Source organism: Nicotiana tabacum, chromosome 19, assembly GCF_000715075.1.
Source record: "Nicotiana tabacum cultivar K326 chromosome 19, ASM71507v2, whole genome shotgun sequence".
NCBI classification, from domain to species: domain Eukaryota; kingdom Viridiplantae; phylum Streptophyta; class Magnoliopsida; order Solanales; family Solanaceae; genus Nicotiana; species Nicotiana tabacum.
In genome coordinates, this window is record NC_134098.1 from 96428174 (window position 1) to 96441854 (window position 13681).

Consider the following 13681-nt stretch of genomic DNA (forward strand, 5'->3'; position numbering starts at 1 on the left):
CGCCATGATCATTCCTCATTTTTTGCATTTTTCGGCCAAACAACTTGAATTCCGCGCGATTCCCATATTTTTGCGTGTTATAGCCCACGCCTTCCGAGTGGTCCCAGGACCTCCGGACCCCTATCGCCTAATATTTTTCCGGACTATCAAATAAGACCAAAGGAACCATAGTCACCGCCCTACCAAGATCTTTCCACAGTTTTTGCATGTTACTGAAAAAGACCTAGAATTTCACCCGATTCCCATATTTTCGTGTGCTATACCCACGCATTCCGAGTGGTCCCAAGAGCCGCGTATCCCGATCGCCTAAAATTTTTTCGGCCAATCAAATATGACCTAAGGAACCATAGTATCCGCTCCGCCATGATCGTTCCTTATTTTTTGCATTTTTCGGCCAAACAACTAGAATTCCGCGTGATTCCCATATTTTTGTGTGTTATAGCTCACGCCTTCCGAGTGGTCCCAGGACCTCCGGACCCCGATCGCCTAAAATTTTTCCAGGACATCAAATACGACCTAAGGAACCATAGTCACCGCCCCGCCATGATCGTTCCTAGTCTTTTGCATTTTTCAGACATAAAACTAGAATTCCGCGCGATTTCCATATTTTAGTGTGCTTTAGCCCACGCCTTCCAAGGGGTCCCGGGAACCCCGAACCCCTATCGCCTAAAATTTTCCCGACTATCAAATACGACCTAAGGAACCACAGTCACCGCCCTTCCATGATCCTTCCTAGGCTTTTGCATTTTTCAGCCAAAAAACTAGAATTCCGCTCGATTCCCATATTTTCGTGTGCTATACCCACGCATTCCGAGTGGTCCCGGGAGCTACGGACCCCGATCGCCTAAAAAAATTTTGGGACATCAAATACGACCTAAGGAACCATAGTATCCGCCCCGCCATGATCGTTCCTCATTTTTTGCGTTTTTCGGCCAAACAGCTAGAATTCCACGCGATTCCCACATTTTTGTGTGTTATAGCCCACGCCTTCCGAGTGGTCCAGGGACCTCCGGACCCCTATCGCCTAATATTTTTACGGACTATCAAATAAGACCAAAGGAACCATAGTCACCGCCCTGCCAAGATCTTTCCACATTATTTGCATGTTACTGAAAAAGAACTAGAATTTCGCCCGATTCCCTTATTTTCGTGTGCTATACCCACGCATTCCGAGTGGTCCCAAGAGCCGCGGACCCCGATCGCCGAAAAGTTTTCCGGATAATCAAATACGACCTAAGGAACCATAGTATCCGCCCCTCCATGATCGTTCCTTATTTTTTGCGTTTTTCGGCCAAACAACTAGAATTCCGCGCGATCCCATATTTTTGTGTGTTATAGCCCACGCCTTCCGAGTGGTCCCGGGTCTCCCGACCCCTATCGCCTAAAATTTTTTCCGGACTATCAAATAAGACCTAAGGAACCATAGTCACCGCCCAGCCATGATCGTTCCTAGTTTTTTCCGTTTTTCGGAAAGCAAAATAGAATTCCGTGCGATTCCTATATTTTTGTGTCCTATAGCCCACGCCTTCCAAGTGAACCCGGGAACTCCAGACCCCTATCGCCTAAAATTTTTCCGGACTATCAAATACGACCTAAGGAACAATAGTCACCGCCCAACCATGATAATTCCTCATTTGTTGTGATATTCGGCCAAAAAACTAGAATTCCGCCCGATTATAATATTTTTGTGTGCTATTGCCCACCCTTCCAAGTGGTTCCGGGACCCCCGGACCCCGATCGCCTAAAATTTTACCGGGCCATCAAATACGACCTAAGGAACCATAGTAACCGCCCCGCCAGGATCGTTCCTCATTTTTTGCATTTTTCGGCCAAAAAACTAGAATTACGCCCGATTCCCATATTTTCGTGTGCTATACCCACGCCTTCCAAGATGTCCGGGGAGCCGCGGACCCCGATCGCCTAAAATTTTTCCGGACTATCAAATACGATCTAAGGTACCATAGTCGCCGCCCCACCATGATCGTTCCAAATGCTTTGCATTTTTCGGCCAAAAAACTAGAACTCCGCGCGATTTGCATATTTTCGTGTGCTATAGCTTACGCCTTCCGAGTTGTCCCGGAAGCCGTGGACCCTGATCGCCTAAAATTTGTCGAGCCATCAAATACGACCTAAGGAACCATAGTCACCGCCCCGCCATGATCGTTCCTCATGTATTGCGTTTTTCAGCCAATAAACTAGAATTCCGCTCGATTATCATATTTTTGTGTGCTATTTCCCACGCCTTCCGAATGGGCCGGGCCGCCGGACTCGGATCGCCTAAAAATATTTCGGGCCATCAATTAGGACCTAAGGAACCATAGTCACCGCCTCGCCATTATCGTTCCTCATTTTTTGCATTTTTCGGCCAAACAACTAGAATTCAGCCCGATTCCCATATATTTGTGTGCTATCGCCCACGCCTTCCGAGTGGTCCCGGGACCTCCTGACCCCTATCGCCTAAAATTTTTCCGGACTAACAAAAACGACCTAAGGAACCATAGTATCCGCCCCGCCATGATCGTTCCTAGTCTTTTGCATTTTTCAGCCAAAAAACTAGAATTCCGCGCAATTTCCATATTTTCGTGTGCTTTAGCCCACGCCTTCCAAGGGGTCCCGGGAACCCCGAACCCCGATCGCCTAAAAATTTTCCGGGCCATCAAATACAACCTAAGGAACCATAGTAACCACCCCGCCATGATCGTTCCTCATTTTTTGCGTTTTTCGGCCAAACAACTAGAATTCCACCCGATTCCCATATTTTTGTGTGTTACAGCCCACGCCTTCCGAGTGGTCCCGGGACCTCCGGACCCCTATTGCCTAATATTTTTCCGGACTATCAAATAAGACCAAAGGAACCATAGTCACCGCCCTACCAAGATCTTTCCACATTTTTTGCATGTTACTGAAAAAGACCTAGAATTTCACCCGATTCCCATATTTTCGTGTGCTATACCCACGCATTCCGAGTGGTCCCAAGAGCCGCGGACCCTGATCGCCTAAAATTTTTCCGGGCAATCAAATACGACCTAAGGAACCATAGTATCCGCTCCGCCATGATCGTTCCTTATTTTTTGCATTTTTCGGCCAAACAACTAGAATTCTGCGCGATTCCCATATTTTTGTGTGTTATAGCCCACGCCTTCCGAGTGGTCCCGGGACCTCCGGACCCCTTTCGCCTAAAATTTTTTCGGGCCATCAAATACGACCTTAGGAACCATAGTCACCGCCCCGCCATGATTGTTCCTAGTCTTTTGCGTTTTTCAGCCAAAAAACTAGAATTCCGTTCGATTTTCATATTTTCGTGTGCTTTAGCCCACGCCTTCCAAGGGGTCCCGGGAACCCCGAACCCCTATCGCCTAAAATTTCCCGACTATCAAATACGACCTAAGGAACAACAGTCACCGCCCTTCCATGATCGTTCCTAGTCTTTTGCATTTTTCAGCCAAAAAACTAGAATTTCGCTCGATTCCCATATTTTCGTGTGCTATACCCACGCACTCCGAGTGGTCCCGGGAGCCACGGACCCCGATCGCCTAAAAATTTTCCGGGCCATCACATACGACCTAAGGAACCATAGTAACCTTCCCGCCATGATCGTTTCTCATTTTTTGCATTTTTCGGCCAAAAAACTAGAATTACGCCTGATTCCCATATTTTCGTGTGTTATACCCACGCCTTACAAGTGGTCCCGGGTCTCCGGACCCCTATCGCCTAAAATTTTTCCAGACTATCAAATAAGACCTAAAGAACCATAGTCACCGCCCAACCATGATCGTTCCTTATTTTTTGCGTTTTTCGGCCAAACAACTAGAATTCCACGGGATTCCCATATTTTTGTGTGTTATAGCCCACACCTTCCGAGTGGTCCCGGGACCTCAAGACCCCTATCGCCTAAAATTTTTTCGGACTATCAAATACTACCTAAGGAACCATAGTATCTGCCCCGCCATAATCGTTCCTCATTTTTTGCGTTTTTCAGCCAAACAACTAGAATTCCGCGCGATCCCCATATTTTCGTGTGCTATACCCATGCATTCTGAGTGGTCCCAAGAGCCGCGGACCCTGATCGCCTAAAATTTTTTCGGGCAATCAAATACGACCTAAGGAACCATAGTATCCGCCCCGCCATGATCGTTCCTTATTTTTTGTGTTTTTCGGCCAAACAACTAGAATTCCGCGCGATTCCCATATTTTTGTGTGTTATAGCCCACACCTTCCGAGTGGTCCCGGGACTCAGGACCCCTATCGCCTAAAATTTTTCTGGACTATCAAATATGACCTAAGGAACCATAGTCACCGCCCATCCATGATTATTCCTCATTTGTTGCGTTTTTCGGCCAAAAAACTAGAATTCCGCCCGATTACAATATTTTTGTGTGCTATTGCCCACCCTACCCAGTGGTTCCGGGACCCCCGGACCCCGATCGCCTAAAATTTTTCCGGGCCGTCAAATACGACCTAAGGAACCATAGTAACCGCCCCTCCATCATCGTTTCTCATTTTTTGCATTTTTCAGCCAAAAAACTAGAATTACGGCCGATTTCCATATTTTCGTGTGCTATACCCACGCCTTCCAAGTGGTCCGGGGAGCCGCGGACCCTGATCGCCTAAAATTTTTCCGGACTATCAAATATGACCTAAGGTACTATAGTCACCGCCCCACCATGATCGTTCCAAATGCTTTGCATTTTTCGGCCAAAAAACTAGAACTCCGCGCGATTTTCATATTTTCGTGTGCTATAGCTTCCGCCTTCCGAGTGGTCCCGGGAGCTGTGGACCCCGATCGCCTAAAATTTTCTGGGACATCAAATAATACCTAAGGAACCAGAGTCACTGCCCCGCCATGATCGTTCCTCATTTATTGCATTTTTCGGCCAAAAAACTAGAATTTCGCTCGATTACCATATTTTTGTGTGCTATTGCCCACGCCTTTCGAGTGGGCCGGGCCACCGGACTGGGATTGCCTAAAAAAATTTCGGACCATCAATTAGGACCTAAGGAACCATAGTCACTGCCTCGGCATGATCGTTCCTCATAAAAAAAATAGAATTCCGCCCGATACCCATATTATTGTGTGCTATCGCCCACGCCTTCCGAGTCGGTCGGGCCCCCCGGAGCCGGATCGCCTAAAAATTTCCGGAATATCAAATACAACCTAAGGTACCATAGTCACTGCCCCGCCATGATCGTTCCTAGTCTTTTGCGGTTTTCAGCCAAAAAACCAGAATTCTGCGCGATTTCCATATATTCGTGTGCTTTAGCCAACGCCTTCCAAGGGGTCCCGGGAACCCCGAACCCCTATCGTCTAAAATTTTGCCGACTATCAAATACGACCTAAGGAACCACAGTCACCGCCCTTCCATGATCGTTCCTAGTCTTTTGCATTTTTCAGCCAAAAGACTAGAATTCCGCTCGATTCCCATATTTTCGTGTGCTATGCCCACGCATTCCGAGTGGTCCCGGGAGCCGCGGACCCCGATCGCCTAAAATTTTTCCAGGCCATCAAATACGACCTAAGGAACCATAGTATCTGCCCCGCCATGATTGTTCCACATTTTTTGCGTTTTTCGGCCAAACATCTAGAATTCCACCCGATTCCCATATTTTTGTGTGTTACAGCCCACGCCTTCCGAGTGGTCCCGGGACCACCTGACCCCTATCGCCTAAAATTTTTCCGGACTAACAAATACGACCGAAGGAACCATAGTATCCGCCCCGCCATGATCGTTCCACATTTTTTGCATTTTTCGGCCAAACAACTAGAATTCCGCGCGATTCCCATATTTTTGTGTGTTATAGCCCACACCTTCCGAGTGATCCCGGGACCTCCGGACCCCTATCGCCTAATATTTTTCCGGACTATCAAATAAGACCAAAGGAACCATAGTCACCGCCCTGCCAAGATCTTTCCACATTTTTTGCATGTTACTGAAAAAGACCTAGAATTTCACCCGATTCCCATATTTTCGTGAGCTATACCCACGCATTCCGAGTGGTCCCAATAGCCGCGGACCCCGATAGCCTAAAAATTTTCCAGACCATCAAATACGACCTAAGGAACCATAGTAACCACCCCGCCATGATTGTTCCTCATTTTTTGCATTTTTCGGCCAAACAACTAGAATTCTGCAAGATTCCCATATTTTTGTGTGTTACAGCCCACGCCTTCCGAGTGGTCCCGGGACCTCCTGACCCCTATCGCCTAAAATTTTTCCGGACTAACAAATACGACCAAAGGAACCATAATATCCGCCCCGCCATGATCATTCCACATTTTTCGTGAGCTATACCCACGCATTCCGAGTGGTCCCAAGAGCCGCGGACCCCGATCGCCTAAAAATTTTCCGGGCCATCAAATACGACCTAAAGAACCATAGTAACCACCCCGCCATGATTGTTCCTCATTTTTTGCGTTTTTCGGCCAAACAACTAGAATTCCGCAAGATTCTCATATTTTTGTGTGTTACAGCCCACGCCTTCCGAGTGGTCTCGGGACCTCCAGACCCCTATCGCCTAAAATTTTTTGGACTAACAAATACGACCAAAGGAACCATAGTATCCGCCCTGCCATGATCATTCCACATTTTTTGCGTTTTTCGGCCAAACAACTAGAATTCCGTGCGATTCCCATATTTTTGTGTGTTATAGCCCACGCCTTCCGAGTGGTCCCGGGACCTCCGTACCCCTATCGCCTAATATTTTTTCGGACTATCAAATAAGACCAAAGGAACCATAGTCACCGCCCTGGCAAGATCTTTCCACATTTTTTGCATGTTACTGAAAAAGACCTAGAATTTCACCCGATTCCCATATTGTTGTGAGCTATACCCACGCATTCCGAGTGGTCCCAAGAGCCGCGGACCCCGATCGCCTAAAATTTTTCCGGGCAATCAAATACGACCTAAAGAACCATAGTAACCACCCCGCCATGATTGTTCCTCATTTTTTGCGTTTTTCGGCCAAACAACTAGAATTCCGCAAGATTCTCATATTTTTGTGTGTTACAGCCCACGCCTTCCGAGTGATATCGGGACCTCCAGACCCCTATCGCCTAAAATTTTTTGGACTAACAAATACGACCAAAGGAACCATAGTATCCGCCCTGCCATGATCATTCCACATTTTTTGCATTTTTCGGCCAAACAACTAGAATTCTGCGCGATTCCCATATTTTTGTGTGTTATAGCCCACGCCTTCCGAGTGGTCCCGGGACCTCCGGACCCCTTTCGCCTAAAATTTTTCGGGCCATCAAATACGACCTTAGGAACCATAGTCACCGCCCCACCATGATTGTTCCTAGTCTTTTGCGTTTTTCAGCCAAAAAACTAGAATTCCGTTCGATTTTCATATTTTCGTGTGCTTTAGCCCACGCCTTCCAAGGGGTCCCGGGAACCCCGAACCCCTATCGCCTAAAATTTCCCGACTATCAAATACGACCTAAGGAACAACAGTCACCGCCCTTCCATGATCGTTCCTAGTCTTTTGCATTTTTCAGCCAAAAAACTAGAATTCCGCTCGATTCCCATATTTTCGTGTGCTATACCCACGCACTCCGAGTGGTCCCGGGAGCCACGGACCCCGATCGCCTAAAAATTTTTCGGGCCATCACATATGACCTAAGGAACCATAGTAACCTTCCCGCCATGATCGTTTCTCATTTTTTGCATTTTTCGGCCAAAAAACTAGAATTACGCCTGATTCCCATATTTTCGTGTGTTATACCCACGCCTTACAAGTGGTCCCGGGTCTCCGGACCCCTATCGCCTAAAATTTTTCCAGACTATCAAATAAGACCTAAAGAACCATAGTCACCGCCCAACCATGATCGTTCCTTATTTTTTGCGTTTTTCGGCCAAACAACTAGAATTCCACGGGATTCCCATATTTTTGTGTGTTATAGCCCACACCTTCCGAGTGGTCCTGGGACCTCAAGACCCCTATCGCCTAAAATTTTTTCGGACTATCAAATACTACCTAAGGAACCATATTATCTGCCCCGCCATAATCGTTCCTCATTTTTTGCGTTTTTCAGCCAAACAACTAGAATTCCGCGCGATCCCCATATTTTCGTGTGCTATACCCATGCATTCCGAGTGGTCCCAAGAGCCGCGGACCCTGATCGCCTAAAATTTTTCCGGGCAATCAAATACGACCTAAGGAACCATAGTATCCGCCCCGCCATGATCGTTCCTTATTTTTTGTGTTTTTCGGCCAAACAACTAGAATTCCGCGCGATTCCCATATTTTTGTGTGTTATAGCCCACACCTTCCGAGTGGTCCCGGGACTCAGGACCCCTATCGCCTAAAATTTTTCTGGACTATCAAATATGACCTAAGGAACCATAGTCACCGCCCATCCATGATTATTCCTCATTTGTTGCGTTTTTCGGCCAAAAAACTAGAATTCCGCCCGATTACAATATTTTTGTGTGCTATTGCCCACCCTACCCAGTGGTTCCGGGACCCCCGAACCCCGATCGCCTAAAATTTTTCCGGGCCATCAAATACGACCTAAGGAACCATAGTAACCGCCCCGCCATCATCGTTTCTCATTTTTTGCATTTTTCAGCCAAAAAACTAGAATTACGCCCGATTCCCATATTTTCGTGTGCTATACCCACGCCTTCCAAGTGGTCCGGGGAGCCGCGGACCCTGATCGCCTAAAATTTTTCCGGACTATCAAATATGACCTAAGGTACCATAGTCACCGCCCCACCATGATCGTTCCAAATGCTTTGCATTTTTCGGCCAAAAAACTAGAACTCCGCGCGATTTTCATATTTTCGTGTGCTATAGCTTCCGCCTTCCGAGTGGTCCCGGGAGCTGTGGACCCCGATCGCCTAAAATTTTCTGGGACATCAAATAATACCTAAGGAACCAGAGTCACTGCCCCGCCATGATCGTTCCTCATTTATTGCATTTTTCGGCCAAAAAACTAGAATTTCGCTCGATTACCATATTTTTGTGTGCTATTGCCCACGCCTTTCGAGTGGGCCGGGCCACCGGACTGGGATTGCCTAAAAAAATTTCGGACCATCAATTAGGACCTAAGGAACCATAGTCACTGCCTCGGCATGATCGTTCCTCATAAAAAAAATAGAATTCCGCCCGATACCCATATTATTGTGTGCTATCGCCCACGCCTTCCGAGTCGGTCGGGCCCCCCGGAGCCGGATCGCCTAAAAATTTCCGAAATATCAAATACAACCTAAGGTACCATAGTCACTGCCCCGCCATGATCGTTCCTAGTCTTTTGCGGTTTTCAGCCAAAAAACTAGAATTCTGCGCGATTTCCATATATTCGTGTGCTTTAGCCAACGCCTTCCAAGGGGTCCCGGGAACCCCGAACCCCTATCGCCTAAAATTTTGCCGACTATCAAATACGACCTAAGGAACCACAGTCACCGCCCTTCCATGATCGTTCCTAGTCTTTTGCATTTTTCAGCCAAAAGACTAGAATTACGCTCGATTCCCATATTTTCGTGTGCTATGCCCACGCATTCCGAGTGGTCCCGGGAGCCGCGGACCCCGATCGCCTAAAATTTTTCCAGGCCATCAAATACGACCTAAGGAACCATAGTATCTGCCCCGCCATGATTGTTCCACATTTTTTGCGTTTTTCGGCCAAACATCTAGAATTCCACGCGATTCCCATATTTTTGTGTGTTACAGCCCACGCCTTCCGAGTGGTCCCGGGACCTCCTGACCCCTATCGCCTAAAATTTTTCCGGACTAACAAATACGACCTAAGGAACCATAGTATCCGCCCCGCCATGATCGTTCCTCATTTTTTGCATTTTTCGGCCAAACAACTAGAATTCCGCGCGATTCCCATATTTTTGTGTGTTATAGCCCACACCTTCCGAGTGATCCCGGGACCTCCGGACCCCTATCGCCTAATATTTTTCCGGACTATCAAATAAGACCAAAGGAACCATAGTCACCGCCCTGCCAAGATCTTTCCACATTTTTTGCATGTTACTGAAAAAGACCTAGAATTTCACCCGATTCCCATATTTTCGTGAGCTATACCCACGCATTCCGAGTGGTCCCAATAGCCGCGGACCCCGATAGCCTAAAAATTTTCCAGACCATCAAATACGACCTAAGGAACCATAGTAACCACCCCGCCATGATTGTTCCTCATTTTTTGCATTTTTCGGCCAAACAACTAGAATTCTGCAAGATTCCCATATTTTTGTGTGTTACAGCCCACGCCTTCCGAGTGGTCCCGGGACCTCCTGACCCCTATCGCCTAAAATTTTTCCGGACTAACAAATACGACCAAAGGAACCATAATATCCGCCCCGCCATGATCATTCCACATTTTTCGTGAGCTATACCCACGCATTCCGAGTGGTCCCAAGAGCCGCGGACCCCGATCGCCTAAAAATTTTCCGGGCCATCAAATACGACCTAAAGAACCATAGTAACCACCCCGCCATGATTGTTCCTCATTTTTTGCGTTTTTCGGCCAAACAACTAGAATTCCGCAAGATTCTCATATTTTTGTGTGTTACAGCCCACGCCTTCCGATTGGTCTCGGGACCTCCAGACCCCTATCGCCTAAAATTTTTTGGACTAACAAATACGACCAAAGGAACCATAGTATCCGCCCTGCCATGATCATTCCACATTTTTTGCGTTTTTCGGCCAAACAACTAGAATTCCGTGCGATTCCCATATTTTTGTGTGTTATAGCCCACGCCTTCCGAGTGGTCCCGGGACCTCCGTACCCCTATCGCCTAATATTTTTTCGGACTATCAAATAAGACCAAAGGAACCATAGTCACCGCCCTGGCAAGATCTTTCCACATTTTTTGCATGTTACTGAAAAAGACCTAGAATTTCACCCGATTCCCATATTGTTGTGAGCTATACCCACGCATTCCGAGTGGTCCCAAGAGCCGCGGACCCCGATCGCCTAAAATTTTTCCGGGCAATCAAATACGACCTAAAGAACCATAGTAACCACCCCGCCATGATTGTTCCTCATTTTTTGCGTTTTTCGGCCAAACAACTAGAATTCCGCAAGATTCTCATATTTTTGTGTGTTACAGCCCACGCCTTCCGAGTGATCTCGGGACCTCCAGACCCCTATCGCCTAAAATTTTTTGGACTAACAAATACGACCAAAGGAACCATAGTATCCGCCCTGCCATGATCATTCCACATTTTTTGCATTTTTCGGCCAAACAACTAGAATTTCGCGCGATTCCCATATTTTTGTGTGTTATAGCCCACGCCTTCCGAGTGGTCCCGGGACCTCCGGACCCCTATCGCCTAATATTTTTTGGGACTATCAAATAAGACCAAAGGAACCATAGTCACCGCCTTGGAAAGATCTTTCCACATTTTTTGCATGTTACTGAAAAAGACCTAGAATTTCACCCGATTCCCATATTGTTGTGAGCTATACCCACGCATTCCGAGTGGTCCCAAGAGCCGCGGACCCCGATCGCCTAAAATTTTTCCGGGCAATCAAATACAACCTAAGGAACCATAGTATCTGCTCCGCCATGATCGTTCCTTATTTTTTGCATTTTTCGGCCAAACAACTAGCATTCCGCGCGATTCCCATATTTTTGTGTTATAGCCCATGCCTTCCGAGTGGTCCCGGGACCTCTGGACCCCTATCGCCTAAAATTTTTCTGGGCCATCAAATACGACCTTAGTCATCGCCCCGCCATGATCGTTCCTAGTCTTTTGCGTTTTTCAGCCAAAAAACTAGAATTCCGTGCGATTTCCATATTTTCGTGTGCTTTAGCCCACGCCTTCCAAGGGGTCCCGGGAACCCCGAACCCCTATTGCCTAAAATTTTCACGACTATCAAATACGACCTAAGGAACCACAGTCACCGCCCTTCCATGATCGTTCCTTGTCTTTTGCATTTTTCAGCCAAAAAACTAGAATTCCGCTCGATTCCCATATTTTCGTGTGCAATACCCACGCATTCCGAGTGGTCCCGGGAGCCGCGGACCCCGATCGCCTAAAAATTTTCCTGGCTATCAAATACGACCTAAGGAACCATAGTATCCGCCCCGCCATGATCGTTCCTCATTTTTTGTATTTTTCGGCCAAACAACTAGAATTACGCGCGATTCCCATATTTTTGTGTGTTATAGCCCACGCCTTCTGAGTGGTCCCGGGACCTCCGGACCCTTATCGCCTAATATTTTTCCGGACTATCAAATAAGACCAAAGGAACCATAGTCACCGCCCTGCCAAGATCTTTCCATATTTTTTGCATGTTACTGAAAAAGACCTAGAATTTCGCCCGATTCCCATATTTTCATGTGCTATACCCACGCATTCCGAGTGGTGCCAAGAGCCGCGGACCCCGATCGCCTAAAATTTTTCCGGGTAATCAAATACGACCTAAGAAACCATAGTATCCGTCCCGCCATGATCGTTCCTTATTTTTTGCGTTTTTCGGCCAAACAACTAGAATTCCACGCGATTCCCATATTTTTATGTGTTATAGCCCACACCTTCCAAGTGGTCCCGGGACCTCCGGACCCCTATCGCCTAAAATATATCCGGACTATCAAATACTACCTAAGGAACCATAGTATCCGCGACGCCATAATCGTTCATCATTTTTTGCGTTTTTCGGCCAAACAACTAGAATTCCGCGCGTCTCCATATTTTTGTGTGTTATAGCCCACACCTTCCGAGTGGTCCCAGGACCTCAGGACCCCTATCGCCTAAAATTTTTCTGGACTATCAAATATGACCTAAGGAACCATAGTCACCGCCCAGCCATGATCATTCCTCATTTGTTGCGTTTTTCGGCGAAAAAACTAGAATTCTGCCCGATTACAATATTTTTATGTGCTATTGCCCACCCTTCCTAGTGGTTCCGGGACCCCCGGACCCCGATCGCCTAAAAAATTTCCGGGCTGTCAAATATGACCTAAGGAACCATAGTAACCTCCCCGCCGTCATCGTTTCTCATTTTTTGCATTTTTCGACCAAAAAACTAGAATTACGCCCGATTCCCATATTTTCGTGTGCTATACCCACGCCTTCCAAGTGGTCCGGGGAGCCGCGGACCCTGATCGCCTAAAATTTTTCCGGACTATCAAATATGACCTAAGGTACCATAGTCACCGCCCCACCATGATCGTTCCAAATGCTTTGCATTTGTTGGCCAAAAAACTAGAACTCTGCGCGATTTGCATATTTTCGTGTGCATAGCTTACGCCTTCCGAGTGGTCCCGGGACCTCCGGACCCCTATCGCCTAAAATTTTTCCGGACTATCAAATACTACCTAAGGAACCATAGTATCCGCGATGCCATGATCGTTCATCATTTTTTGTGTTTTTCAGCCAAACAACTAGAATTCCGCGCGTCTCCATATTTTTGTGCGTTATAGCACACACCTTCAGAGTGGTCCCGGGACCTCAGGACCCCTATTGCCTAAAATTTTTCTGGACTATCAAATATGACCTAAGGAACCATAGTCACCGCCCATCCATGATCATTCCTCATTTGTTGCGTTTTTCGGCGAAAAAATAAGAATTCTGCCCGATTACAATATTTTTATGTGCTATTGCCCACCTTTCCCAGTGGTTCCGGGACCCCCGGACCCTGATCGCCTAAAAAATTTCCGGGCCGTCAAATACGACCTAAGGAACCATAATAACCTCCCCGCCGTCATCGTTTCTCATTTTTTGC